The sequence below is a fragment of the Hippopotamus amphibius genome, chromosome 7 (genome assembly GCF_030028045.1).
Source record: "Hippopotamus amphibius kiboko isolate mHipAmp2 chromosome 7, mHipAmp2.hap2, whole genome shotgun sequence".
NCBI lineage: Eukaryota > Metazoa > Chordata > Mammalia > Artiodactyla > Hippopotamidae > Hippopotamus > Hippopotamus amphibius.
Window position 1 is genome coordinate 114217015 of NC_080192.1, and position 27293 is coordinate 114244307.

At 51.9% G+C, this 27293-nt stretch overlaps 2 long non-coding RNA genes across 2 annotated transcripts in view; both read right to left on the minus strand.

Annotated features, from left to right (window-relative positions):
* The window catches only part of LOC130857382 (uncharacterized), a 179014-nt gene that overhangs the window by 129609 nt on the left and 22112 nt on the right, over positions 1–27293 (minus strand). The gene's annotated exons all lie outside the window — the stretch shown is intronic.
* LOC130857384 (uncharacterized) lies at positions 968–3410 on the minus strand. Its single transcript, XR_009054814.1, has 3 exons — positions 3234–3410; positions 1796–1880; positions 968–1046 (listed from the first exon to the last, which is right to left on the minus strand). It is a non-coding gene; the product is annotated as an uncharacterized LOC130857384 (long non-coding RNA).

The window sequence follows — 27293 nt, forward strand, 5'->3', positions numbered from 1 at the left end:
AAAAAGAAATGACTCACTATTAACTAGATGCGCCTTGTGGCACTTCCCATTACTGACTTGAATCACTATTCTTTTGTCATGTTACATTTTCTAAGTGTGTATAGCAACTCCCTAATTCAGTTGTAAACTCCTAAGAGTCGGGAAATGCCCAATCCATTGACCTCTGTGCCAGGAGTGCTTTCAAGAACTGTGAGACTATAGGACCTGGGTTTTAGTGATTATCAGTAACCACAACAATAGTAATTTGATCTCTTTGTGATGTTTTAGAGTTTATACAAGCTCCTTCCGCCACAGTATCTCACAGGTCTTTTAAATAACTCTTTCAAGTGAGTAGGGTTGTTGTAATTATGCCTTCTTTATAGATGATGAAACAGAGGCTAAGTGAAGGTACACGACTTGCCCAAGGGCATGCAGTCTGTATTTAGTCTAGAACTTAAGTGGAGGTCTTTTGACTTCAAGTCTGGCACTTTTCCAACAAACTTTAGAGCTTAATTTCCTCTCTTTCAAAATGAATAAATTAATTTCAGTGATTTTTTTCATACACTGCTGTCCAACAGAAATGGAGTGTGTGCCACATATGTAATTTTATATTTTCTAGAATTTTTTTAAAAATAAGAAGAAATGGGGGGGCCTCCCTGGTGGTGCAGTCATTAAGAATCCACCTGCCAATGCAGGGGACACGGGTTCGAGCCCTGGTCAGGGAAGATCCCACATGCCTTGGGGCAACTAATCCCGGGCACCAAAACTACCAAGTCTGTGCTCTAGAGCCCGAGAGCCACAACTATTGAGCCCACGTGCCACAACTACTGAAGCCCATACGCCTAGAGCCTGTGCTCTGCAACGAGAAGCCACCATGATGAGAAGCTTGAGCGCCACAACTAGAGAAAGCCTTGTGCAGCAATGAAGACCCAACACAGCCAATAAATTAATTAATTTATTTATTTATTAAAAAGAAAAAAAAGAAATGGGGACTTCCCTGGTTGTCCAGTGGTTAAGACTCCACACTTTCAATGCAGGGGGCACGGGTTTGATCCCTGGTCAGGGAACTAAGATCCCACATGCCATGAGGCGTGGCCAGAAAAAAAAAAAGTAAAAAGAAATGATGAAATTAATTTTAAATAATAAAACTTTAACCCCAGATATTACAATTTCAATATGAAATCATGATAAAATTATTAACTAGATATTTTACATTCCTTTTTTTCCCCTGTCTTTTAAATTCAGTGTGTTTATGACATTTTCAGCACATCTCAGTTCATACTAACCACATTTCAGGTGCTCAAAAGCCACACGTGTCCAGTAGCAACCATATGGGAAAGTTCAGCTTTAATGTTTGAAAGGTAAATTTAAAATTAAGCTCTGAACATTCATATTTCATTACCAATAATTTTAGAAATTATCTAAAATAATTATTTTCTATATATTCTTGCAATAAAGAACTGTGTCTGCAGCAAACATGGGGGGCGGTCGGGAACCCACTCTGCTTAGATCCATCACAAAGCACCACTGCCATCTGGTGGCAGCCTCCTGAATTGCAAGCAAATTCCCCAAGACAAAATAGTTAGTTCAGGTTCTAGGAATGTGCTTTTCAAAGCATGTTTTACAGACTGAATCTTATTTACCATGGAAGCTTCTTAAAAATGCACATTGCTGGACCCCACTGACTCAGAATCTCCAGGACAGATCCCAAACACCACACTGATACTGAAACTTGAGAATTATTGATCTAAAGAACATGCCTACTTAATGCAACCACAGAAAATTCACTGGCAACAAATGTCATAGGGGAACTCACTTTTCCATGATGTTACTCTTACACTTTGAAGACCACTACTTTCTCTTTTCAGGCTGCTGGGTTCTAAGGAGTTGTGTTGTTGTTTCTAAATAGAAAAAAACAATACCCTATTCACCCAACACACACAGGAAGATGAAAAGAACCCATAATCTAATCACTTTAAAAAGACTGAAGAAAAGAAGTTTATACGCCAACAGGATTGCCCGCCCGCATGCAATCCTGTCAATGTGTGTATATATATACACATCAAGGCTGCATAGAAGCCAGCCTCTGCCTCTCCTCTTGCCCCTGCTCCACTCACACCCTGTGATGCAGTGTAAGGCCCTCCCCTGCCTGAAACTTTGCACCTGCCATTCCCTCCATCTGGAACAGCATTTCCCCATCTCCCCGTCTCAATGACAATTCACACCTCAGGATGCAGCCTGGGTGGGCGTCACCTACTGAGGAGCCCCCCTGGGCTAAGTGCACCCCACTTTTCCTCCCAAAGTTTCCTGCACAGTCATTGTCTGCAGTGTCTGACTTCCCCACAGGACTATCAGTTTCTAGAGCGTGAGGGTGTGTCTCTTTTCTCTGTATCCCCACAACTAGCAAAAACTGCCACAAAGCAGCATTTAAAAATACATTTGCTGAGTAAATCAATGTTTTCTAAGGCAACAAGGAGTTAGTTTGATTTTTAAAATAATAACCCTGGTGCTAATATGTCTGGAAGAGACTAACAAGGTAGCCCTCCCTCAGGAAACGCATTTCACAGGCACCTTCTGAAGGTGTTACGGTGACCAGTGGCCACAGTGGAACTTGGGGCCTGTGACTAACTGAGCAGAAGATTGTGTCTGGGGGTGGAGGTGGACACCCATGAGGCAGTGAGACAGGGAGGGGCACAGGGAGAGGATAGGAACAGCGTAATCTGGGAAGGTCCTCACCACCTCCCAGGAAGGGAGCCATTTCCCCAGAGGACAGAGGCCTGTCACAACTCGCCCAGCTAATCTGACAGAAGCCAGCTGCATGGCTGGCCGGGCCTGCCCCCGGGTAGGCGTGCTCAGGCTGGGAACCACATGCCGCTGTTTGCCTCTAGGGACAAGGGCACAGAGGGAGGGTAATTGACTTGTCTCCCAAATTTATTTATTAATTCCTAGCTGCACCATTTGATGTGGTTTCCAAGAGGCACGCTGTGGAAATCTGCCCCCTTCCTCTGCCTCCCCGCCCCCCCCGAACTTCACTACGCTTGCAAAGCATTCTCCCCCATGGAGCTGGGTGAGGCTCAAAGCCAGCCCCACAGAGAGGACTGCGTGTAGGCAGGGGGCTGGAAAAGGTGACTACCGTGCAGAGGGGCTCCCAGCCCCCAGCTCAGGCTTATGAGCCGATTTGAGAAGCCAGTGGGACGGCGTGCTCAGGAGACCTGGGTGGGACGAGGCAGGGTACACATCAGGACAGGTCTCACCTTGCTTTTTCTTTTTTTTTGAAAGTCTCACCCTTCTGCTTCAACTTCCCAGCTACAAAAAAGACAAAACGGTGACTGCGGATGGCCTTTCATAAGGCTGTGCAAGAAGACTGAACGTGATGAGGACAGGAAAGTGCCGTGACAAGTAAAGGGCACCCATAACCAACGGGAACCCAAACGTGGTGGGCATTCCAAATGGGCAAGGGTGTCGATCTCCAAGAGTCGGGTTTAAGCCACTGAGATGATCTACTTTATGCTTTCCCAATTTTCTACATTTCCTACAATTAGCATAAGTGAGTTTTATAACCAGGGAAATACCAGAATAAATAAAAGATGGGGAGCGTGTGGACCAGGGAGGGAGCACGTGCCTAAACTTGTATCATGCAGGAGGCAAGCCGCTGCAGCTGAATCCCAGCAAGCAGGGTGGTTACAGGCTGGAGGGAGCAGTGGGTCCTCCCTGCACCTCTGCTGAGCCAGGAAGGAGCTCCCACGTGGAGGGAGAGGGTGGAGACTTCAGGGTAAGGGGTAGGGTTGCTTTCTTAGGTAAATGCAGCCACAGACCCCAGCCAGAGGGAACAGGAGTCAGGCCCCCAGAATTCTCCACTATTAACCCACCTTCAGGCTGTGTAGGACCTGCACAGGAGCCCTCTATTTAGCTGGTGTGTGAGGAGCTGTGTAGCTCCCAACGCCCCAGACCCTCTCCAAGGAGAGACTCTACTCCTTTCCAAGATGGAGGAGGGTGTGACAGTCCAAGACAAGGGGGGTTGACTGCAGGGGTCAGGCGGCCTTGATGCTCTTCACACACACTTACCCTGGCCCTAGGACCCTAGGAGAGTGTGTGTGTGTGTGCGCGCGCACGCGCGTGTGTGCGCGTGCTGCCCAGGTAGGGTCATGAGCTGAAAATGCAGGCTGGGTCCAGCACGCCCTGATCGCCAGGAGGCAGGAAGGGCTGCTGCAGAGCACACACGCCCATCCCCAGCCCCAGGCCAGCGGCCCTGGCCCCTCACACAGCCTGCGGATCCCCTCCTCACACCCATCAACCCTCTGGAGAAGGAGCTAACGAGAAAGAAAGTGTTCAAAGATCTCAAAGTGGGCAGCAAGCCAGGGGCCTGGCAATCCTCAAACTAAGACAGACACACACGCCGAGGTGCCTGCCCTTGGAGATTCCAAGAGAACGGCCCAGATCCCGTCGCTCATACCTGCGCGATACGGCACTGGCTTCCACCAGTGGGCAGACAGCACCCCTGCCCCATGCTCTCAGCCCCATTTCCACATGGACGGGCTCAAACCCCGCAATCCACCCCTTTCCTTTACTCCCCCACCAAAAACACAGCACTCATGCAAGGCACGTGTTTGTGGGACAAACCCCACTGAAGGTCGGGTGAGGGAGGGCTTAACAAGCCCCTGTGGCTCTGCAAAGGCCTCCCAGCTTTTACATTTTGCAGTCTCATCCCCTCAAACCCACCTCCGTAGAAATGAATCCTTTTCACTTTGTCTCACTGATGATTTTTCCCCCTCCATCCCAACTCTGCTCCCTGCTTCTCTTTCCACTGCGAAGACTCATTCTTTGCTCAGTGAAACCATGAGGTGGGCCCCCTCCTCTAGGCCCTGCCCCTCAGCTCCACGGAAACAGTAGCAGAAGCTCTGAAATCTGTCAGTCGTTCTCTCCCTCCTTCCCCCACCTCCACACACACACCCACACTGTCCAGACTCCACAGGCCACTTCTGGAAAGGAAGAGTTCCAGTCAACTTCCAATCCTAGGACATTCCAGGGCCCAGACCAAGGAATCCTTTCACTGTGCATTCACCTCAGTTGCAAGCTCTTAAGGACGCCAAGAAACTCAGTAGGCAAGACAAACATATTTTAATGCGATACTTTTAAAAATCAAAACTCATGCAAAATTTCCACGATGAATGAATGAAACACCAGATTTTTCAGTAAAGACAGGATCTGTGATTACTGGTTTTGCCTTTTGCCTCAGGCTCCAACATGGCAGAGCCCAGCACTGTGTTGACTCTACGTCGAGATGAGACCGTCACAAACAGGAAGGTACTCTGCAAAGGTGCCAAGAGGATGACAGAACACTGAGCTCAGAGTGGATTTAAGGAGACTCTGCAACCAGCCAGATGATGAGTTTTGCAGAGGCTTGAGCAGCCTGAGCAGCAGCACCCATGAAGGGAAAGAGCCCCCTAACTGGAAAAGCTGGAAAAGCCAGCTGGCCAGAGGAGGGCTACACACTCCAGCGTCCTGGGAAAGGAGAGGCAGAGAGGTAAGGGAACAGAAATGAGGCTGAGGAAGGGGACAGTCAGGGAGAAAGGCAGGAAGCAGGGCAGAACCTCCGCTCTCCTCCCTGCAGCACCGTGAACCTGCTCAGGCCTGCCTGCATAACTCGGGCTGGGCTGGGCCTGACAAGACACTAAGTGCTCCTGTCAAACACCACTGCCACCTCCGTCTCCCCCAGGGCCACCAGGACGCCTCCGGGAAAGAACACCTGGCTCTGGAGACCGCTTTACAGAAGGGGCAGGCACCAGAGGCTGGCAGGCCATCAGTCCAGGGCACCGTGGCCTAAGAGCCCCCGCAGTCTGGCCCATGTGGTAGGCCAGGGCCCAGGAGTACAGGAGCCTGAGGCCCTTGCACGCACAATGACCCCGTCACCATGCCTGCCAGAGAGGTTCACTTTTCCCAGCTCAGAAAAATTCAAACCAACTCACGCCTCTGCCTTTTGAAGACTGAAGCCATCTTCATCTCCAGAAGGGAGCCTGTGTTGGCTCAGCCAGACCAGAGAAGAGAGTGGACTCCTGCCCCTGGCACCCCAGGACCTACCCAAGGACAGGCACTGTCCCCACCTCTAGGCCAGGGCCACCTTCCAGGATGTCCTCACTGCTTTGCCTCACAATTATAGGAAGCACCGGGTTCAGAACAGCTGAAGGAGACTGTAGTTCAGTTTTCAGAGGCAGGGAAACCGTGGGGAGGGACAGGGTGGAGTCCCGGCCCCAGCCCGACCAGGCACCACCAAGCCTGCACTGGGTGGATGTGGGGGGCGGGGGTAGAGACAGCTGAGCCGGCGTCCACCCACTGAGGAGGCCAAGCAGCCCCACCCCAGGTGATGCGGGCCTCTGCTGAGGACAGGTTCAGCCGCTGCTGCTGGAGTTCTGTCTGCCCCAGGGGACGGCGCTGTGCCTACATTCACACTTATTCACTCAACAAACACAGGTACCCACTGCGTGCTAGGCCCCGGGCCCCTGCAGGCCAGGCTGTGTACACTCTCACGCTGAGTTGTACGCGTACGAACTCAGGCTGGACGGTGTCCCGCACCCCCTGTAATGACTGGACGGAGTCACACTCACGTCCAAGCCCAACCTGGACCAAACGGACAGTCACATGGCCATGTTCATGCTCAAGGGCTCCCTTGGTCTCCTGCCTCTGCCCCCCTGGGGTGACAGCTGCCCCAGCGACAGAGGCCACTTTCTGGTTGCAGGTGGATGAGACACCCAGAGGCCCGTTGCAAGGGTCAGGACCACGATAGGCAGGGTGGCGAAGGAGGGGCTGGGGCCTGGGTTGGGTTGGGGCCTGGCTTCTGCCTCCCAGGCCCATTTGGTTCCGTTGGTCTGCTGGGCAGGAGCTGTCCCAGGCGGACGGTGTTCTCGGGTCAGGGGAATCCAGACACAGAAGCAAGACCTCAGATGTGTCCAAGAGTCACAAAATGTGACGTGGGTTCAGTTCTGACACCTTTGACCCAACTCTCAGCCCCAGGCTTCTTCCCCCCAAGCACCCCTGCCTCTACTCTCCTCTGCTCTCACAGCCCCCATTCCCACCTACCACGTGACCCCATCATACGGCCAGGCTTTCAGCAGGCGCTGCCCCCCTCAAGAATCTTCAACAGCTCCCCGTTGCCTAAGCATGAACTCTGGCCGGCATTCAAAGCCCTCTGTGGACAGGAGCTTCAACCCCCTCTTCTCTCTTCCCAAACTCCCTCTAGACCAGTATCAGCACTGTCACTCCACAAAGGCCTTGCCCTTTTCCATCTCTGCATCTTTTGCAGAGGCCTCTCCTTCTCCTGGAATGGCCTCTTTCGCTCCAAATCCTCCCCACCCTTCAGGGCCCAGCCAAACCCCCACCCCGAGAAGCCTTCCCTGATGACCACAGTCTCCAGGGACCACGCCTCTGCCTCCTCTCTGTACCATATGCTACCCTCCCAGGCACCGCGGGCCTCTCTCACCCTTAGCCCACTCCAGCCACACAAGTTTGTGTGACTGTCTGTCCCTGGAAGGTGTGTCCCTGGCCCGCCAAGCTCCCCCCTCCAAAGGCAGCCACTGCGGCCAGTGCTCCGCACTCCCGGTCACGCCACGGCTGCCCTGCCGGCTGGGAACCCACACGCATTCCTTCAGAATCAAACAAGGCCTCGCTGGCTCCAGGCTCCCCAGCATGACCTTGAAGCTGTCTGCTTTTGGGAGTAGCGTTTCACCCTCCCCAGGCAGTGAGGCCCACTGGGTTCCGAGAGAACGTTCTCCAGCCTCCAGGGGCAGAGACCCCACAGCCACAGGGGAGAGGGAAGGGTCACACGTGGGGCTATTTGGAAACCTGAGTCAAGACCTAAGACTCCACCCTCAGCTGCCTGGTGTACATCCTGCCATTCATCTGGAGAGCACACACGTGTGTGCAAACACACACAGATGCACACACAAACACACAGGTGAGCAAGCACACGGTCTCAGACACAGGCATGCATGTCACCACACACCCACACACACACACATGCATGTATATACACATATGCAGACAGGAATACATGTAAACACAGACAGATGTGCTCACACACACACACACGTAAACACAGACCCTCACAGACACACACGTACACAAGCACCCCCCCACACACATCCTGCTGCTGGTGGGCTGGGTGAACCAGCCACCTCTGACAGGGCTGAATCTCTGGCAAAAAGCCCATCTGTCCTCTCCCCAGGGCAGGTCAGGAAGGGCTGAAAGCTGATTTGAAGCATGGCCAGATCATCTTTCACAGCTCACCTTCACACAACCTCAGCCCCAAGAGATAGCACACTTTAGCAGAGACAAAATAAAAGCTTTTCAATCACGCGGCCCCCACCTATGGCCCAGCGCAGGGACAGAGACAGACCTGGGGGGAGGGACGGAGTGGGCAGGCCAGATGCCACACATCTCTGGGCTTCCGGAACACGGTGGCTGCAGCAGCCCGCGTCTGCCCATCGGAGAGCAACACGGGAAGGGCCTCACTGTCCCCTTGGGAAGATCTGCTCAGTACTTGGGTGCCGACTGCCTACCAGTCTTGGAACTGATAACGTGGGGATCCTGACGCCTGGAACAGCAGGAGGGGCAGAACCAGAGGAGACGCTGGGGGAAACGCGCATCTACGACGCCACCGCCCAGCAGGGCCAGGCACGGGCCAGGGCACCAGGAAAGTAGCCGCAGGGCAGCAGTGACACGTGCAGTACAGGCTCTGTAGTATAGGCCTCACTCTCAGCTGGGGAGTCAGAGGGGCCCGGGTCCCAGTCTTGCTCTGGCACTGACTGGCCGTGGGACGAGGGGCAGGCCACCCGACCTCAGCCTGTGTTTGCACATTTGTGAAATGAGGATGATAGCATCCACCTCACAAGCAGGCTGGAGGAGGGAGCACGGTGGGCTGGGGGAGAGAGGGCAGCACAGTCTGACCCGCGATTTGACTGAGCCATACCTTTGGCATTTGGGGAGCGAAGACTTGGGAGTTGAAAACTCAGCTTGGAGAGAATGCAGGGGAGTGGGGGTCTCTCTGTCTCTGGGTCATGGATGCTAAATGATTCGTGCACTTTTCTGGTAGAACGTGAGGTGGCTGAGGAGCTTCACCCTCTCTGCTCTCCCCCCCAGAGGCCTAGTTCTCAGAAGCCCCCAGGGCCTCACAGGGGAAACCGGCAGAGAGGAGAACAGACAGGCCATGAGGACACCACCCTGCTCCTAGCTCACAGAACTCACCCAAGGCCTGCAGGTCACCTCGGGAGGAAAGGGAGAGCTCCCCTTCCCTCAGCCCCCAGCCAGCCACCCTGGTCCCCACGGGGGCCTCTATGCCTCTGGGCTTCCCTGACTCCTCTCCCTCTTCCTTCTCTTCTCCCGACCTCCCCCGCAAAGCTAGCCCCTGAATGGGGATATCGGGAACCAGACGCCCTGTGCACAGGGCAATGAGATGTGCAAGGAGTAGAGCTTTCTAGCAGAGGTAGGCGGGCTCCAGAAGCCCCTGGGGCCGTGAGGAGGATCGGGTGGTCATGCCAGCTTTGGCCGCGGGGCTCCCAGACAGTTCCTGGATGGTCAGAACACAGATGATTCAAGACCACCCCTCCTCTTCCCCTCTACAGACTGGAGAGGCTTTGAGAGCAGATTCTATCAATGTTGGAAGGAATACAGTTATTATAAGACCAAGAGAAGCCACAGCCACAGGACCAGCCCAGTCTAAAGGGTTGTTGCCGTCACATGACACCCCCTCTGTCCAACTTAGTCCATGAAAGTGTGACAATCACACAACCTTGCTCAGACTCAGTCAATATGGCTAACCAAGGTCTCCAAGCCAGTCCTGAGTTCTGGACAGTCTCGTGGCCCATTGTGGGTCACAAAATACGGTGACTGTGTTGAAAAAGATGCTCCTCTTTCAAGAGACGTTATCGCCATTAGTCAGGAAATTATCAAAATACACTGCGAGTGTGGGAACAAGCACCATCTGCCGTGAGAACGACACAAACTGCCCACCTTTGGAGTCAATAAAATTATGATAACAATACGAAAACGATTTTCAAATATACAAGTGTCTATGCTATGAACAGAGCCCCTTAGGTGGGGTGCCCTTGTGCGACCCTGTGGCAGCCCCACCTGTGGCCTCCATCACCCCCGTTATGGGTTGAATTGTGCCCCCAAGTTCTTATATTGAAGCCCTAACCCCCGGTACCTCAGAATGTGATTGGTTTTGAATTAACGGCCTTTAAAGAGGTGAGTAAGTAACCGTGAGGCTCTTAGGGTGGGACCTAACCCAATCTGACTGGTGTCGTCATAAGAGGAGGAGATCTGGACACACAGAAGGACACCCGGGGGGCCTGCACAGAGTAAAGGCTGTGTGAAGAGGCCTCCAGAGGGGTGGCCACCTGCAAGACACCTGTCGACACCTTGATCTAGGACTTCCAGCCTCTAGAACCATGGGAAAATACATTTCTGTTGTGCTGGCCCCCCAGTCGGTGGCATTTTGTTATGGCAACCCAAGCTGACTAAAACATCCTCTTTCTTAGTTACTGTAACCATCCCATGCCCCATCCCCAATACAGAATCAGGGTTTCCCTCAAAATAAACCCCTTGGGATGGCGAACCATCCAATGGCCCTGATAACGCAGAATAACACACCCTTGTCCTGGACACAGAACATCACACCCTCCCCTTGGACAACCCCTAGGGTGGACTCCCCACCAGAGGCTACAGACTTTAACGATCCCAGTACAGGGTGCTCTGGAAACGCCACGCACCCATCACTAAACAAAGGCACCAAGAAGGAGCTGCCCCATGGCCCTGGGTAGAGAACTCAGGCTGCCCGCTGCCTCCCCGAGGCAGGCCACGCACAAAGCCCCCTGTTCATGTGGTACCCAAGCCCCCGTGACGGAAGGAGAGGCCTGGGGAGGTTGGGGCTGAGGGAAGCCACGTCCACCTCCCCTCCAGCCATGCAGGGAACGTGTCCTGGGGAAGAGAAGGGTTGCAGTCTCCACAGAGGAAGGGTGTTGGAGGCTCCCCAGCAGCCATCGGGGTCGACTTCTGCCTTAGCAGGCCCAGGCCCAGGGCCCACGATTCTTTTAGGGGCCCCCAAAATGTTTTCACTTGTTTTAAAACCAGGAATAAAAAAGCACATATAATAACAATGAATATATAATAATGAATCCAGCCTCGATTATAGTCACCTGTATACCAGCGCAGTCTGAATATTATTTATTTAAAATAAAATACAATTTTAAATATTTTTTACGGAGGAAGAATCCCACAAAAGCAAAGGAGCTCTGCGTGCGGCAGGTGCCTAGGGCTGGAGTCTGGACTAGCGTGGGGGCTTGTTGCCTCTCTCCTCCTCATTTTACTTTTTAAAAAATATTTTATTTATTATTTATTTACTTTTGTCTGTGTCGGGTCTTAGTTGCAGCACAGGGGAGCTTCGTTAAGGCACGCAGTATCTTTCGTTGCGGGCTCTCTAGTTGCGTTGTGTGGGTTTTCTCTCTAGTTGTGGTGCACAGGCTCCAGGGCGTGTGGGCTCTGTAGCTGTGGTGCATGGGTTCCAGAGCACATGGGCTCTGTCGTTGGTGGCACACGGGCTCTCTCGTTGAAGCACGCAAGCTCAGTAGTGGTGGCTCGTGGGTTTAATTGTCCCACAGCATGTGAGATCTTAGTTCCCTGACCAGGGATCGAACCCACATCCCCTGCACTGGAAAGCGGATTCTTTACCACTGGACCACCAGGGAAGTCCCTCTTCCTCATTTTCTATTGCTCCTGTAACAAGTCACCATACACTTAGTGACTTAAAGCCACAGAGATTAATTATTTTACAGGTCTGGAGGTCAGAAGTCTAAAATGCATTTCATACAGCTTAAATTAAGGTGTCAGCTGCAATGTGCTCCCTCTGGAGGCTCTCGGGGGGACCCTGTTTCATTGCCTCCTCCAGCTTCTAGAGGCTGCTGCCATTGCTTGATTCGAGGGCCTCTCCCCTCATCTTTCAAGCCAGCAAGGGTGGGCTGAGTCCTCACATGTAATCACTCTGACTCAGAATCTCCTGCCCACTCTTCTACTTATGAAGACCCAGTAGTCACCTTGCGTCTCACCCAGATAATCCAGAATAACCCCCCATCTCAAGATCCTTAACTTAATCACATCTGCAATGTAAGGTGACATAGTCCCAGGTTCCGGGGAGTAGGACACAGACACCTCTGAGGGCCATGACTGTGCCTACTACGGTCTTTACAGCAAGGCAATCATAAAATGTAATTTATAGGGGACTTCCCTGGTGGTTCAGTGGTTAAGAATCTGCCTGCCAATGCAGGGGACATGGGTTTGATCCCTGGTCCAGGAAGATCCCACATGCCGAGGAATAACTAAGCCTGTGCACCACAACGACAGAGCCTGTGCTCTAGAGCCCTAGAGCCACAACTACTGAACCCGAGCACCACAACTACCGAAGCCCGTGTGCCTAGAGCCCGTGCTCTGCAACAAGAGAAGCCACCACAATGAGAAGCCTGAGCACTGCACTGAAGAGTAGCCCCCGCTCACCACAACTAGAGAAAGCCTACGTGCAGCAATGAGGACCCAACAGAGCCAAAAAAAAAGAAAAAAATATATATATATAGTTTATAATATTCTTTTATGGAAGAAAGGGTCCACAACGGCAGAAGTATGTAGGTTCGTGGAAGTCATTGTGTGGCTTTGGGAGCTCTGGGTGCTACAGGTGTTAAGGGCTGGGGGTCTGAACTAGAGTGGGGACTTGCTCTCTCTCCCTCTCAAGGGTCTAAAATGTAAGCCCCTCAGGTCAGGCTACCCCCAGCAGGCCCCAGAACCTCACTCTCCCTCCCCAAAGCTGGTACAACAACATCCATCCTCACACCCACATGGCCAAACCCACCCTGAAGGCCACTGGGCAAAGCAAGCGTGGTCATGGCAGAGAGGAGGGCGGGCCTTGAGCCAAGGTCAACACAGGGGCTCCGCTGGGGGCTGCGGCTGCACCAGCGTCTCCCTGTGTGCGGGAGAAGGGCTTGCCAACATGTCCCGGTCAAAACCCTGTGCATGTGGAGCACACAACTCCTTCCATCCAGGTTCAAATCAGCCCGCCCAGCTGCACTCAGCTCACTCAGCTGGTTGCAACGGCAGCCCCACTGGGCTGGGGTTTCACCTTCCACATTGATTTATGGCAACACAAGGGTGCCTGAAGTCCACTCAAACTCCTCCTCCTTGTAGCAATGGTTCCGGGAGGGAGGGAAGGGCCCTGGCACCCTAGAGTGGGGTGGGGGAGATGGAGGTGGGGAGCGTCCACAGAACTGGCGCTCCCTGCACAAGGAAGCGCCCGCAGGGAGCACAGCCACCCCTCGGGGGCTGGGACGAGGCCTCCTTGGAGAAATGACATAATCACGCGGTGGAATTCTACACAGCGTAGAAGATACGTGAGCCAGAGTCACACGTGTCCGCATGCTGGAATCCCTAAACACACTGACAAAAAAAAAACTGATTACACAAGAATACACATTAGAATGACATTATTTATACAGAGGTTCAGAGCATGCAAAACAATGCTGTAAATACTTCAAGAAAATATGCATATGTAGCAAAAAGTGAAAGAAACTGTGATGCCAAATACCGGATAGTAATTACTTCTTGGGGAGGAGGGGGCGCAGTGGAAGGGAGGTGTGTTTGGGAGGCGCTCACAGAGGCCTTCAACTGAGTTTGTAACTGTCCTTCTGAGACGGGTCTGGGGCCACATGGGTGTGCCTTATACCACTATTCATTCTGGTATTTGCAGGAGAACGAGGCCTGAAGAAGGTGGAAGATGAAAGAAAAACTTCCAGTTTCACATCCAGTATCCCCCAGATCCAAAGTCCCCAAGGAGCTTTCCTGATGACTCGGTAACTCTTGAAGCAACACCTACGGGGAGAGAAAACGCACCCACAGCCCAACCCAGGTCCCTCACTTCTCTCGTCTATCACCCAGGGATGAGGGCAGGAGCGGCTGGTGGGACACTCAGGAGAGACCTCTGGCTGCCCCAGAGGGGCGCCTGGGCACTCACAGGAGGCGGCAGCAAGCTACCTGAAGTCCCCAGGGTGCCCGAGGCTGGGCTGAGGAGGCTGGGCTGACGAAATGCACACCAGGACCCCTGCCTGTGGCCCCAGAGCCCCACTGTTGCCCTATAAGCCAGTTCTCCCAGATGGCCCCACCCTCACACCCCTAGACGTTCCCCTCCCTCCTCACAGGCCTCAGAAGAAAAGCAGGGACCCATGTAGCTGTTCAGGCCCAGAACACAGCCCCGGGGCACAGCTGTGGCCGCAAACCCCCAGCCGCCCAGAGGGTCCAGGGCACAGCCATCTCCTGCTCCTGCTCCTCCACGAACCAGGAGACTAGGCCTGCGCCTGCTCCTTCCTGTCTCCAGCAGCGGAGCTGGCAGGTCAGCGCGGCTCACCAGTCTGGCCTGGCCCGCGGCCCAGCTGCTCCCTGTGATGTCCCCAAGGGGTGCATTTTAGGGACTTCCCTGGTGGTCCAGTGGTTAAGACTCCATGCTTCCAATGCAGGGGACACAGGTCCAATCCCTGGTTGGGGAACGAAGATCCCACATCTTACATCCCAAATGCTGCGTGGCATGGCATGGCCAAAAAAAAAAAGGAAAAGAAACTAAAGGGTTTCATTTGAAAACTTTAAACATTCAGAAACACGATGTGGGACAGTTCTGGGGGAGGGTGGGGCAGGGCCAGGGGCAGGGCAGGACTCCACCAGCTAGGCTGTAGAAGATGCTGGTCTGGGAGATGGGCTCCAGCCACCAGGCCACAGCAGCCCTCAGCCTGCAGCACCCTCGTCCCCAAGACGAAGCCGCAGCAAGACTGTCCCCTTGCCTCAGGGCTCTCCTGCCTGCCTTGCTCTCTGCTTGTGGCCCACTCCCTGCTACCAGGGAGCTGGTCTTGCTCATTTATTCAACAAACACATACTAAGCACCTAGATGTGCCTGTGCCTTGCCGGGAGTCAGGGGTGAAGCAACAATCCCATCCACGCTCTGAAAGATGCACCAAACGGAGCTATGACAGCAGCTGGCAGCAGAGTCACTGTCAGAGAACTTGGAGGCTGGATGGAGGCTACAGACCACCTAGACAGATCCATCTACAGACAAGGGACTAACTCCCAGGAGGTGACACCACTGCCTAAGGTCACAGGCTAACAAAGTGCAGAGCTGGGACCTGAGCTCTTTCCCTGCCACTAGGTGATCCCAGAGGTCTCAGTGGCCCTGGAACCAACATAAGTGTCCCTCCCAAGTTTGGTGTGACGGCCAGGCTGTCCCTGGGGACCCAGGCTGAGCCCAAGAACAGCGTCTGGGGACAAGACTGGGGCTCTGGACCCTGTTTCCCTCCCCTGGAGTCTACACATGGGGTGAAGCAGAGGCCACACTAGCAACGCCCCATCTCAGCCCCAAAGCCACCCTCCCCCTTCCTCCCAACCTAGGAAAATGGGGCAAAACCTACAGGTGTCCAGCTCTTCCTCCCAAACCCAATGATTCTCCAGTATTCCCCCTCTCTGGAGGAGGTACCACATCCCCCCATTGCACAAACCAGAACCCCGGAAGCCATCCTTGACATCCATCTGTCACCTGCATGGAAAAGGCACCCTGACCCAGGATGGCCACTGCCCGCCCTCCCTGCCCAGGCTCCCCAGAGGGGCCTCCCACAGGACAATGATCAACAAAAGTAACAGGGGTCTGTATGTCCCCCTAGAGACCAAGCAAACCTGTGCTACCCCAGGACAGCGTAGGCTAAACATCCAGCTCTCAGCAAAAGGGCTGCGTCCAGCTTTTAGCCAAGGGTGTGAGTCTTCACAGCACCTGATGCGGGGATTCCCCAGTTAGCTCAGGGCCAAGGGCCTGGACATCGCCATTTACATCCCCGAACATCCACAACGCGAGCCGCACAGCATTTCACACCAGCAGAGAGGCGACCGAGCCACGACCGGCCAGGAGACGTGTTTTCCTTGGCCCCCACCACGTTTTAAGTTGGACTTGGTTGCCAGCATGTAATATTAGAAGAGTCCACATAAAAGTCCAGATTCTAAAATAGAAGAACTGGCTTCACTGGGCTGGCATTCCAAAATTCCTGCTGCAAAGGGGTCACCCCAGTGGACAGAGCACGTGCTCCAGGGAGCCTCCGTGCCACCCCCGCTCCCCACACTGCTCCCCCAGCCTAGGTCCTGCCCCTCCTCTCCTTACATCACCTCCCAGGTCCCTGTGGGCAGTGGGGCTTGTGGATCCCCATTTTAGGACCTGAGAACAATCTTGCTGGTGGGAAAACATGGCTCCACGATGTGTGTGTTCCGCGGGATGGCCCTGTCCCTGGCCTGCAGCGGCCAAGGAAGGAGGCAAGCCCATGGGTTAGGAACAAGAGCCTGGGTGGCAGGGCAAGCCCTAAGGCCACCGCGAGAAAGGACAGCTTTGCCACACAGCCTACAGGCAAGCAGGGAGGAGAGGCAAGTGAGCCCAACAGCCAGACAGCCGTGCTGGTTCGAGCCAGAAAGGCTGTGGATGCTTGAACCTGGTGAGGGCTGTGAGCTGGCGTTTTTCTTCTTAGACTCTAAAGAAAGCCTATTTCCAGAGTATATCCCCTGCGTCCTTCCACCCCCACCCTCAGACTCAAAGTTCCCCAATTCTCCCTGGTCACAGGCCCACAGGAGAGGGAAGGAAGGGCTGGGACTTAGGGCTGAGGCTGCCCTAGAGATTTCCAAGACAGAGGTGGCTGAGGGGCTCACGCAACACGGAGGGATGGCCACTAACCTAGGGACGAACTCAACTGCAAGAAGGAGTTTAAATTCCCAGGGTGACCTGAAGGAGGGACAAAAGCGGAAGCAGGAAGAAGGGAGGGGCTCGGAGGGTTGAGGCCAAGGAAAGAGGCACTCCCAGGGCACGAGGAAGCAGCAGGGAAGCCTGCTCTGAGGACAGGGCATCCCATGGAGACCCTGAGATCAAAAGGGCAACTCCCGACTTTTCAAATGCCTCCCCACTATCCTACCCCCAAGTCTGTCCCATTTGCATTCTGTTACTGGAAACCAGAGTACAGAGTTGACCGACACCCTTCTGCTCCTCGCCTTCCTCCTACGTGTACACATCCCAGCCAAGGGGAAGAGCAGGCCCCGAAGTCAAATTCGCTCAGGTCACATGGAGACAAAGGGATGAGCGTGGATGTCACCTGGCCAGAGAAACCATGAGACAAACGGACAGCTTCCCCTGGCCACCCCAATTCACAGCCAGCTTACGGATACCAGACAAAATCACCACCGGTACAGCCCTGGTCCATGAAACAAGCTTTCGGGCAAAGCACAATTGTCCATTTCTCTATGTTTACACAAATAACGACTGACATCATTGGGCAGGCACCAAAGATTTAATGAAGTCTTACTGGAGGAAAACTCAAGAGGGAAGAACTCCAAACTGTTGATGTTTTCCTGCAGATCGGGATAAGGCAGCCAAGATCTGGTCTGAGCTGTGAGAAGACATCTGTTTCGGGCAATGAGTGTGAAGCTCACTCAGGCACGTGGTTTTGGAACCACCTAATATGCCATTGCTACTGCTGGGTCATTTAAGTATGACATGAAGGACATCTGCCATCCGGGCCACCCCATCCACACCAGTTGGCCATGGGCATCCAGGCGCCCTCCCAGCAGTGGGAGGGGTCCACATGGAGCCTTCTGGACTATGCTGCCCAACCCAGACTGGTTCATGGACTGGCCAGGGTCAGAGTGACAAACGATGGGATGAGATTGAGGACCACAGAGTCCACCAGGCCCTTCTCCAGCCCAAGTCAGCGCCTCTTGCCCCTCTCGCAGACCCCATGCACTCTGCCTGGCTCCTGACCCCCACCCTGGTGGGGACGTGCCCCTCTCATCCTCACCCCCACTGTTTGGCTCCTTTTCCCAGAAATCTGCTTGTGCAGCAGGAAATGACTTCTCAAGCTCCCTCCCTTCTTACAGCGTCCCCCAAACAAGCCCACAGAGCATCCCTTTCACTCTGAAGGTTTACTGCCAATACTGAAGGAAAACAGAGTGGGAACGATAAAATTAACAGCTACGGGAAGGGATAAAACTCCTCCGCAGTTTTATCGTTACCGTCCTTGGCCGGCCAGTGTTAATGCTCCTTTTGCCCTGAAGCCAATCATCCTCCCTTTTAACCTTCGCCCTCCTCCCCTCTTTCCTCAAACCTCCTTCCTCCTCCAGGCGTTTTAACTGCCAACAACTTACTTTCCCAACTTTGATTTATCTCTACCAGAGGGAACGCAAAGTTAGATCCAACCCCACCCCCAATACCTTTTAAAAAAGTAAGCCAAACACACCGGGGCAGAATTCTTAGATTCAGAGGGAAACACTCAAAGCTACTCAGTCCCAGACAGACAGAGGCACAAAGACACACACGCATATACTCAGAGACAAAGCACGGGCCCACGCAGACACCCCCCACACTCCCTCACACTCAGGACAGACCCACAGACGCAGTCAGCCACACACACCGGAAGCCTGCCCTGCCCTGAGAGTGTTTGGAATATCTTTTGAGGAAAAACACTCTGCTCCAAAGAAGGCTCCTGACAGGGTCCTTTTTTTTTCTCTCCAGAGCGGCTGGATAAATTGCTTTTGTGCAAAAATAAACACAAGTGAACTGCATTAGCTGAGCGAGTGACACATTAGTTACAGATGCGGGACCTGTCAGAACGTTGAGGGAACAGCTTTTATTGGGGAAGGGCTGAGAGACTCATAAATAACAGGCTGGCGATCTCCCATAAACATTCGTGTGTTCACGTAAACACCGCCCGCCACAAATGCTGGCCTGGCTGCCAGCTCAGCCTGGAAGAGCCCTCTCCCCCGTCCTCGGAGCAAAACCAGGCCGGAAGGCGGGAGAAGCGCCACAGGCGCCTTTTCTCCAATAGTCCCACGTCAGAGGGAGGGATCCCAGCTCCATCCTAAACATCTGCCAGAGAACGAGGGTTGAGGCCCAGCCACAATAGGAAAACAGGTCTGCTTTCCTCCCTCTACACAGAAGGACAGGACAGAATACAGGATGTTATTACACTGGGGGCTGTGCTATTAAATAAAGCCAAGTAAAGAATTTAAAAAGAAAGTGCCTTGGAAATGCCTCCTGGATACAACTCCAGTGGTTCCCATCGAAATCACAGAGAAAGTGGAATGAGGGCAGCGCCACCCTTGCTTGAAGGACAAAGTCCGCAGAAGGTGGCCCCAGCCCTGTCCATTCATCCAGGGTGCAGGGAGCCTGGGCTTCCTCCCATTGGCTCTTGGGGATGCCCTTGCCTTGGGCCCTGGGGTTCTACACTCTGAGTCGAACACCTCAGAGCCACATCAAGCTGATCCCATAAAGAAGGCAAAGCAGGCCGTGTGAGCTGACACAAGGCTGTCCTCTCTGCTTCTCCTGATCAGGTACCTGCTAATCCAACCTGAAACCCTCACACGCCACCCTGCCCTGCCAAGCAAAATCCACTCTCTAAAAAGCACTGGATGCACTTATTTGCCTGGTGGTATGAGTAATAGTCAGTGGCTGTGTGTTTCATTCTTACCCCTTGCCCTCCTCTGCCACAAATGCGTAAGGCAAAGGGGCAAAGTATGAAGTGGTAGGATTTAAAGCAAATGGCTAACACTCAACATTTTTTGTTAAATTGTTGAATCGGCCAAGAGGGGAGAAGAGCTGGGATCTTTTCAGGGAAGAGAAAGGAGAGAACCCTCACTAGCCCCAAGATCACATCACAATGATTAGCTTCAAAACCAGCTCCACCTTCCCACAGCTCAATAACGTTCCACGGGTCCTTAACTTCCCACCATATAAAAGGTCAAAATCCTTGCACTAAACGGCCTTTTCTTTTATCCAGCCTATTTTTTTTTTAAGTCTGTATTGCATTTGTTACAACATTGCTTCTGTTTTAAGTTTGGGCTCCTTGGCCACCAGGCATGTGGTATCTTAGTTCCCCTACCAGGGATCAAACCTGCACCCCCTGCATTGGAAGGCGAAGTCTTAACCACTGGACCACCAGGGAAGTCCCATATCCAGCCTATTTCTTGATCTACTCCCATCCCACGCTTCAACCTGATTTCCCTCACTGCCCTTAAGGCACCTTGGGGTCCAGCCAGCCCAACTGAGTTCAGTCCTCTCCTCTTCATCCACGTGCTACCATTTTGCACTTTCCGTTACATCAATCCCTCTTCCAAGAAGGCCTTTCCTTCCAGTTCTAGGGGTCTAGATCCAACCCATCCTCCAGACTCAATTCAAAAGCCGCTTCATCCCTCCCTCCTTTGAACTCTGGGAGAACTTTTCGGTACTTTGTTGTTGGCTTTCCTTCTTGTTCTAAGCTATTTGTACGTCTGGCCCATCCCTCAGGAGATTTTTAAATCTCAGATCTGTGTCATATTAATTTCCCAGGTTTCCCACCCTCCCAAACGGTGTGTTGCATCCATGAAGGGTGATCATGACGGTGTCTGGACTCACGGTCGTGACAGTGGTGGGGATGTGGTGGTAGGGCTGGGAGAAGGGAGATGGCAGTCGTGATGGAAACTGGCCAACAGACCTTCCCCTGGGCAGCCTCCCTTTGGGCTTTCATTTTGCAGTTGCACAACAAGTGGAACTCTCGTTGCTTTGGAAGAGAAATTAAGATGCCAGGCAGGTACAGACAGCCAAGCACCATAGCTCTATTGAATCAACCTCAGCCATCTAGGCCCTTTCTTCCCATCAACAAATGGAATGCTTTATGAGAAAATACAAAGCACAGCCCTAGATAGAAATATCGAAGGCTCTTTGGCCAGAACACCCCTCAGGAGGGAACACAATGTAACCATAATTTATTGCATTCGATATTTTCGCTTCCAATCTTATTTTTATAGATATTATTTCATAGGCTGCAGCTTAAACACAGATGGAGAAGATTCTGGCTTTGTAATAAGAGAAGGTTTACAGCACGCCAGCCCGCTGCCCTGTGTTTGTGTGTGGGTAAACGCACATTATCATGTCCTTAGGTGGGGCAGGGAGATGCCTTTATTATGTGTTTGGACTTTGATCCAACAATTCTGCCTTCATCTCTCCCCTTGGCCAGGGCCTCCGGATGCTCCCAAGGGGAGGAAGTGACAAACACCACAGTGGGGCAAGGGGGAGGAGGAATGGCCCAGCCTTTGAAATGCATTCCCGGCTCTGGCTGCATCTGCTATTCCTTGGGTCTTCAAGGGGCCTTGCCTCAGGGACGGGGCCTAGGCCCCAAAGAGCAGAGTTGAAAGGAAGCGAACACTATGGTGCTGTACATAGGACTGTGTTGTATGATTTGCATTGCCTTTGGCATTTGGGGGTGGGGGCGTTGGCATTCAGAAAACTGAGCTCATACTGCGGGTAATGTCTTCCCTCCACAATATATCACAGGTAGGCTCATGTCGATGAACATTCTTAAAAACGTGCCTTGGCTTACGATGTTCATAGACCGGATGTACTAACGTTTGTTTAACCGACGTCATTTGGGTGGGGAAGAGGGAGAGAGAGCAGGAGAGGAGGGAAGGGGGAGGGCTATGGCGAGATCTAAGGAGGGAAAAGGAGGAAGAAAGAGGGAGACAGAGAAGAAGGGTGGGAGGAAGCATTGCGCAGACCAGAGCAGGGGGTCAGACATGTGCTGGCCCAAGGTGTGGCCCCCACACATCCACAGACTCACTGCCGGCGGGCAGCAGGACTCATGCAGCTTGGGCAGGCAGCCTGGAAGACGTGCCATCCTGCCCCTCCTTCTCTCCTCCCAGGGTTCGTTTTCAGCAGGCTCTGAGGAACCTTGGTAGCGCGTGTCAGGACACACTGGGGACATTGGGCTGCTGGGAGAGAGGGGAGGAAGGAGTAGGGGCTCCATTCAGCTGGGAGGGTCAGTGGAAAGAGAATAAGGGAGGGGAGGACGAGGGAGGGAACCTGTGGGGCCTTGGGAAGGGTAACCTGTCCTACCCGCCAGGCTCCTGGGGGAGTCCACGTGGAGTAGCAGCCGTGTGAAGTGAAACGTTACGAGAGGCTGTCCACAAGGGTCTCGGTCCACAGAGCTCTGGGGGAGGTGAAGACCCCCTCGTTGCCTAGCAAAATGGTGTCTCTGTTGTTCACTGTACAGACGTGTCTGTTGTGCACAATTGCAGTGGTGTGATTCTGCGGGAGTCATCCTTGGAGAACCTCTGAGTGTTCAAATAGGTCAGAGGAAATGGTAACTCACACCCAGAAAGCCTTCTGCCTTCACTGGGCTCAGTCATTTCTGCTCTGCTGGTGACTGTCACACCTGGCCCAGGAGCTTAGCCAGAGATTGAGAGCTTTGAGACAGGAGTGGGTGAAGAATCTGCTTCGGGAAGCCACCAGCTTCAGGAAGATAATGCCTACTACCTGGGCTGCTTGAGAAATCTGGCCCAGGTGCCCCACACAACAGACCAAGAAACCGTTTCGCAAAGGGTTATACGTGGGCATGGAGGGCATGCTGAGTTGCGGCTGCCTCCCTTCCTGGGGGTAACCACGCACGCTTGCCCCACCCTCTAACTCTAGGAGTTTTGGTGAGCCATGTGTCACTCACAGGGCTCCCCAACCTCCACCCCTAAAAACAAAGTGGAGCACTGTATCTCCGCCCTTGGACTCCCCAGCTGTGGGAAGTAACGTATTCCCTTTCTGCTTAAGCCTGTTTGCCTGTTTGAATTGGTCTTTTGTCACCTGCAGCTACCAATGTCTCAACTGATACCACAGGCTAATGACTAGGAAATGTTTCAAACCAAGGAACTAAACCAGAGTGAGAATGGGTCTTCCAAGGGTCAGGGTTCCGCAGAACTTCAGGAGAGAGGCACGCCTCTGCCAGACCTGTACAGGATGGCTGGAAGCAGGACTCACTCACACGCACACACACAATTAAAGAACACACGGATGCCTCTGACTTTGGCATCCAGCACTCAGCACTAGCACAGGTGATCTCTAACCCCAAACATCCACTCTCCTGGCTAACACCATTCAGGCCCCAGGGAAATGCTTCTCCATATCATTCACGTTACGTCCTTGAATCAAAAGGAGACTGTGCCTAATTGCTATAACGGTGTGGGTTGTGCCGCTGCTGACATCAGAGATGGACCCTGCTCTAGAGTGTAGGGAGAACTGAATGGTAGAAGCACTTAGGTAAGAGAAAAGACAGATTGATTTATCAAATCCTTCCTCTCAGATAGCAAGAATGCAATAGAAGCAGCACGTCTCAATAGCGGCAAACATGCATTTTCTTGCTTCTCTTTGTGGTTGCAGAGGTACTCATAAATTAGCACAGTAGTTGTCACAATTGTACGTGGCAGCTGAGGAACATTTTCCAGTATAAACAATTCATATTTCTCCTACCTTTGTACATATTCAGGTCAAGATGTAACATGCATGCAGTGTGATACTCTTTACACTGGCAACTAGACACACATGGAACAACCCTACAACTGTGAATGATTTTATCTTTATAAAACTATTTAATAAGATTTAACTGAATTTTCAAAATTTAAGTTAAAATTCAGCTTCAGGAACTTCCTAGGTGGCGCAGTGGTTAAGAATCCACCTGCTAATGCAGGGGACACGGGTTCGAGCCCTGCTCCAGGAAGATACCACATGCTGCAGGGCAACAAAGCCCGTGCACCACAACTACTGAGCCTGAGCTCTAGAGCCCGTGAGCCACAATTATTGAGCCTGAGCTCTAGAGCCCATGAGCCACAATTATTGAGCCCATGTGCTGCAACTACTGAAGCCCACACGCCTAGAGGCTGAGCTCCACAACAAGAGAAGCCACTGCAATGAGAAGCCTACACACTGCAAAAGAGTAGCCCCTGCTCACCACAATTAGAGAAAGCCCACGTGCAGCAACAAAGACCCAACGCAGCCAAGAAATAAATAAATAAATAAATAAATAAATAAATTTATTTTAAAAAACTCAGCTTCAAATATTTTATTAAAATTTTTGCATTAGATAAAATGTAATAGCTATACTATTAGTTATATTTGCCTTTTAATTTTAATAGATAAATTTGAATATTAAAAGTTCAAAACTTATGCAAAAAGGAATTTGAAGCTTTGATCTCTTACAATGTAATTTGCATTTTTTAAAATATCCATAATTTTCTTTCACAGTTTCAGTTTTCTATTGCTGTATAACAAATCCTAAAACTTAGTAGCTTAAAATAAATTATTTTTCTCTCTCACAGTTCTGTGGATTGACTGGCTCAGTGGTCACTTGGAGGGGGGCGTCTCTTGTCTGGTTGCAAATGGTGAGAAGGTCTAAAGTCAAACACAGCTTCAGCTGGACTGTACGTCCAAGGTGGCAGCATCTTTACTCTCATATCCGGTGCTAACTATACTGCTTTCTCCTGTGACCTGTCCACATGGCTAGCTTGGCATCCTCAGCACAGCAGTCTCAGAGGAATCAGACTTCTTACATGATGGTTGGCTTATCCCAGAACAAGCATCCTAAGAGACCCAGGCAGAGAAGCCAAAAGGCTTCCTGTGACCTGTCCTCAGAAGTCACACAGCATCACTGTTGCTGCTTTCCATTGGCCAAAAGTAAGTCAGAGGGACAGCTCAAATTCAAGACAGAGGACTACACAGGGTCATGAATACTGGAGATGTGGTTCACTGGAGGCTAGCTTTGAAGACTAGCTACCACAGTCTGCCCTATGACCCCAAATGAATCACGTCCCTCACACTTGCAAAAGACACTCACTGTCCCAGACCCCCAAAGTCTCATTCATGAATGAGACTAATCAGGCTTAGGCTCCAAATCCAGGACCTCGACATCTACTTCAAGTCCTCTGTAGAGGAAGCCCTGCAGGTGTGGGTGCTTTGGGATGCTTCCTCTTGATTTGAGGAGCTGTGAACTAAAGAGACAAATTATCTTCCTCCTTAAACCCAACACACAACAAGGAGGTTGGCATAGGACAACGGCAATAGACACTCTCATTCAAAAAGGAAGAGAAAGTTACACAGAGCGATTCTGAAATCAAGCCAGTTCTTTTCTTAGGGCCTGGTCCTGCTCTCTGGGAGTGCTTGTGGCTCTCGGCTCCACACTCTGAGTTATCCTTCCTTTTCCAGAAGAAATGGTCAGTGTCTGCAAGCAAATCGACTTCTCAGCCTGCTTCCTGCCCATAAAAAGTCTCTTCATTTGGAACTGTCTCTGTCCCTTTCAATCCAAGCTGAAAAAATTCATTTAAAGATCTGTGGGTTTCTTATATATCAAATTATAAGCTACTCCTTTAGACAAAAAACACACCCCCAATCATCTCCAAAAAGGGCCCTCCTGGCTTCCTAGGTGGCGCAATGGTTGAGAATCCGCCTGCCAATGCAGGGGACACGGGTTCGATCCCTGCTCCAGGAAGATACCACATGCCGCAGAACAACTAAGCCTGTGCGCCACAACTATTGAGCCTGTGCTTTAGAGCCCGTGAGCCACAACTATTGAGCCCATGTGCTGCAACTACTGAAGCCCACACGCCTAGAGCCCATGCTCCGCAACAAGAGAAGCCACGGCAATGAGGAGCCTGTGCACCACAACAAAGAGTAGCCCCCACTCACTGCAACTAAAAAAAAAAAGAAAAAGAAAAGAAAAGAAATAAAAACATTAATACACTTTAAAAAAAAAGGGGGGGGCTTCCTACCTTAAACCCCCTGTGAGGTTGCTGTGGGACTCTTAGTCCTGCTCTCCAGCAGAGAGGACTTAAGAGGTACACCCTTGGCATTCTTAGAAGCCCTTTTGTCTATCCAAGGGATCTAAAAACATGCCCTTAAATATTTTTAAAGGGTCTGTCTAAAAAAATATTTATTTATTTGGCTGTGTCAGGTCTTAGTCATCGCACGTAGGCTCTTCGTTGCAGCGCACAGGGTTCTCTCTAGTCGTGGCACGTGGGCTCCAGAGCGTGCAGGCTCAGTAGTTGTGGTGTGCAGGCTCAGTAGTTGCAGCACACAGGCTCAGTAGCTGCAATGCACAGGCTCAGTAGTTGCAGCACGCAGGCTCATTTGCCCTGTGGCATGTGGGATCTTAGTTCCTTGACCAGGGATCAAACCTGCATCACCTGCATTGGAAGGCAGATTCTTAACCAGTGGACCACCAGGGAAGTCCCACTAAAGGGTCTTACAGCCACACCCATGACTCTGCCTGAGATCACATTTTACTGGCAGCACCCTGGATGTTCTCTGTGCCCTAAGACCATTTCTTACTTTTCCAGCCTTTTGCTGGCTGGAACGATAGATCTGGCTCCTTAGATGTCCTATATTCTGCTCCAAAGCTTCTTTAGTTCATCTCTCCCTTTTCCTGTTTTATCAGACTCAGCTGGAAGAAGCCAATGAGCACGTTCAACATTCTGATTGGAAATCGCCTCAGCCAGATCACAGGTTCATCAGGCACCCTTTCTATTTTTCCCATTCTCACGTAATCCTGAGTGACTGTCTCAGGTCCCCTCTTCTCCAGCTTCCAATAACAGCTTCCCTACTGTTTGAAGCCTTTAGGAACTCCTCCACACTCCAACTGCTTCTCCCCTCCCACTGTCCCAAAGTAAACCACCAGCTTTAGAGTTTCTGTTACATCACTTACAGCACTGAGGTACCTAGTCTCTAAAGAAGGCCCCAGTGAACAAGACCTCCTGGTATGTATGCCCTGTGTGGTCCCCCCACACTGAATCCTGCCTGACCTGTGACTCACGCTAACACATGGAATGAACTGGATATACACTGCGTAAGTTTTGGACGTAGTCTTTAAGAGGACTGGCAGTTTCCTCTTCCTCTTTTTTGAAATACTTCCTTCTGGGAGTCCTGAGCTGCCATCATTCAAACATCACTGGCCCATCAACAGAACCCCTGATGTGCTCAATAATAATTCAATTCAGTGGCCTTCGCTATTTCGCAAACTTCCAGTCATATAAAAATCATAACTTTATATGTCTTTTCAGTTTTATCCTTTTGAAGGCAAACTTGTCAAGGCTGAAGGATAGAACAGATTTTAATCAAGTCTGTCAGTTGCACTTAGAACTTTGAAATATTTAGACATACGGTCTGTGGGCCACCATTTTACCCTTCCCCAGGAGTGGATATCACTAGAACCAATGAAATAGGTGCCTGACCAAGGTGAGGGCCAGAAGAGAAGCTGGGCACTTTCAGGGCTAGAAGGGACACCTGAGCCACCACATCAGCAAAGACCGGAGTGTAGGGATGGGGTGGGATGCGGCAAAGCTCCCCCGCCCCCCCCACCACTCCTCTGGCCATATTCAAATGGCCTGGCCTGGCCCAGGACCAGGTGTGGGAACATCCCCAGAGTCATCCTAAA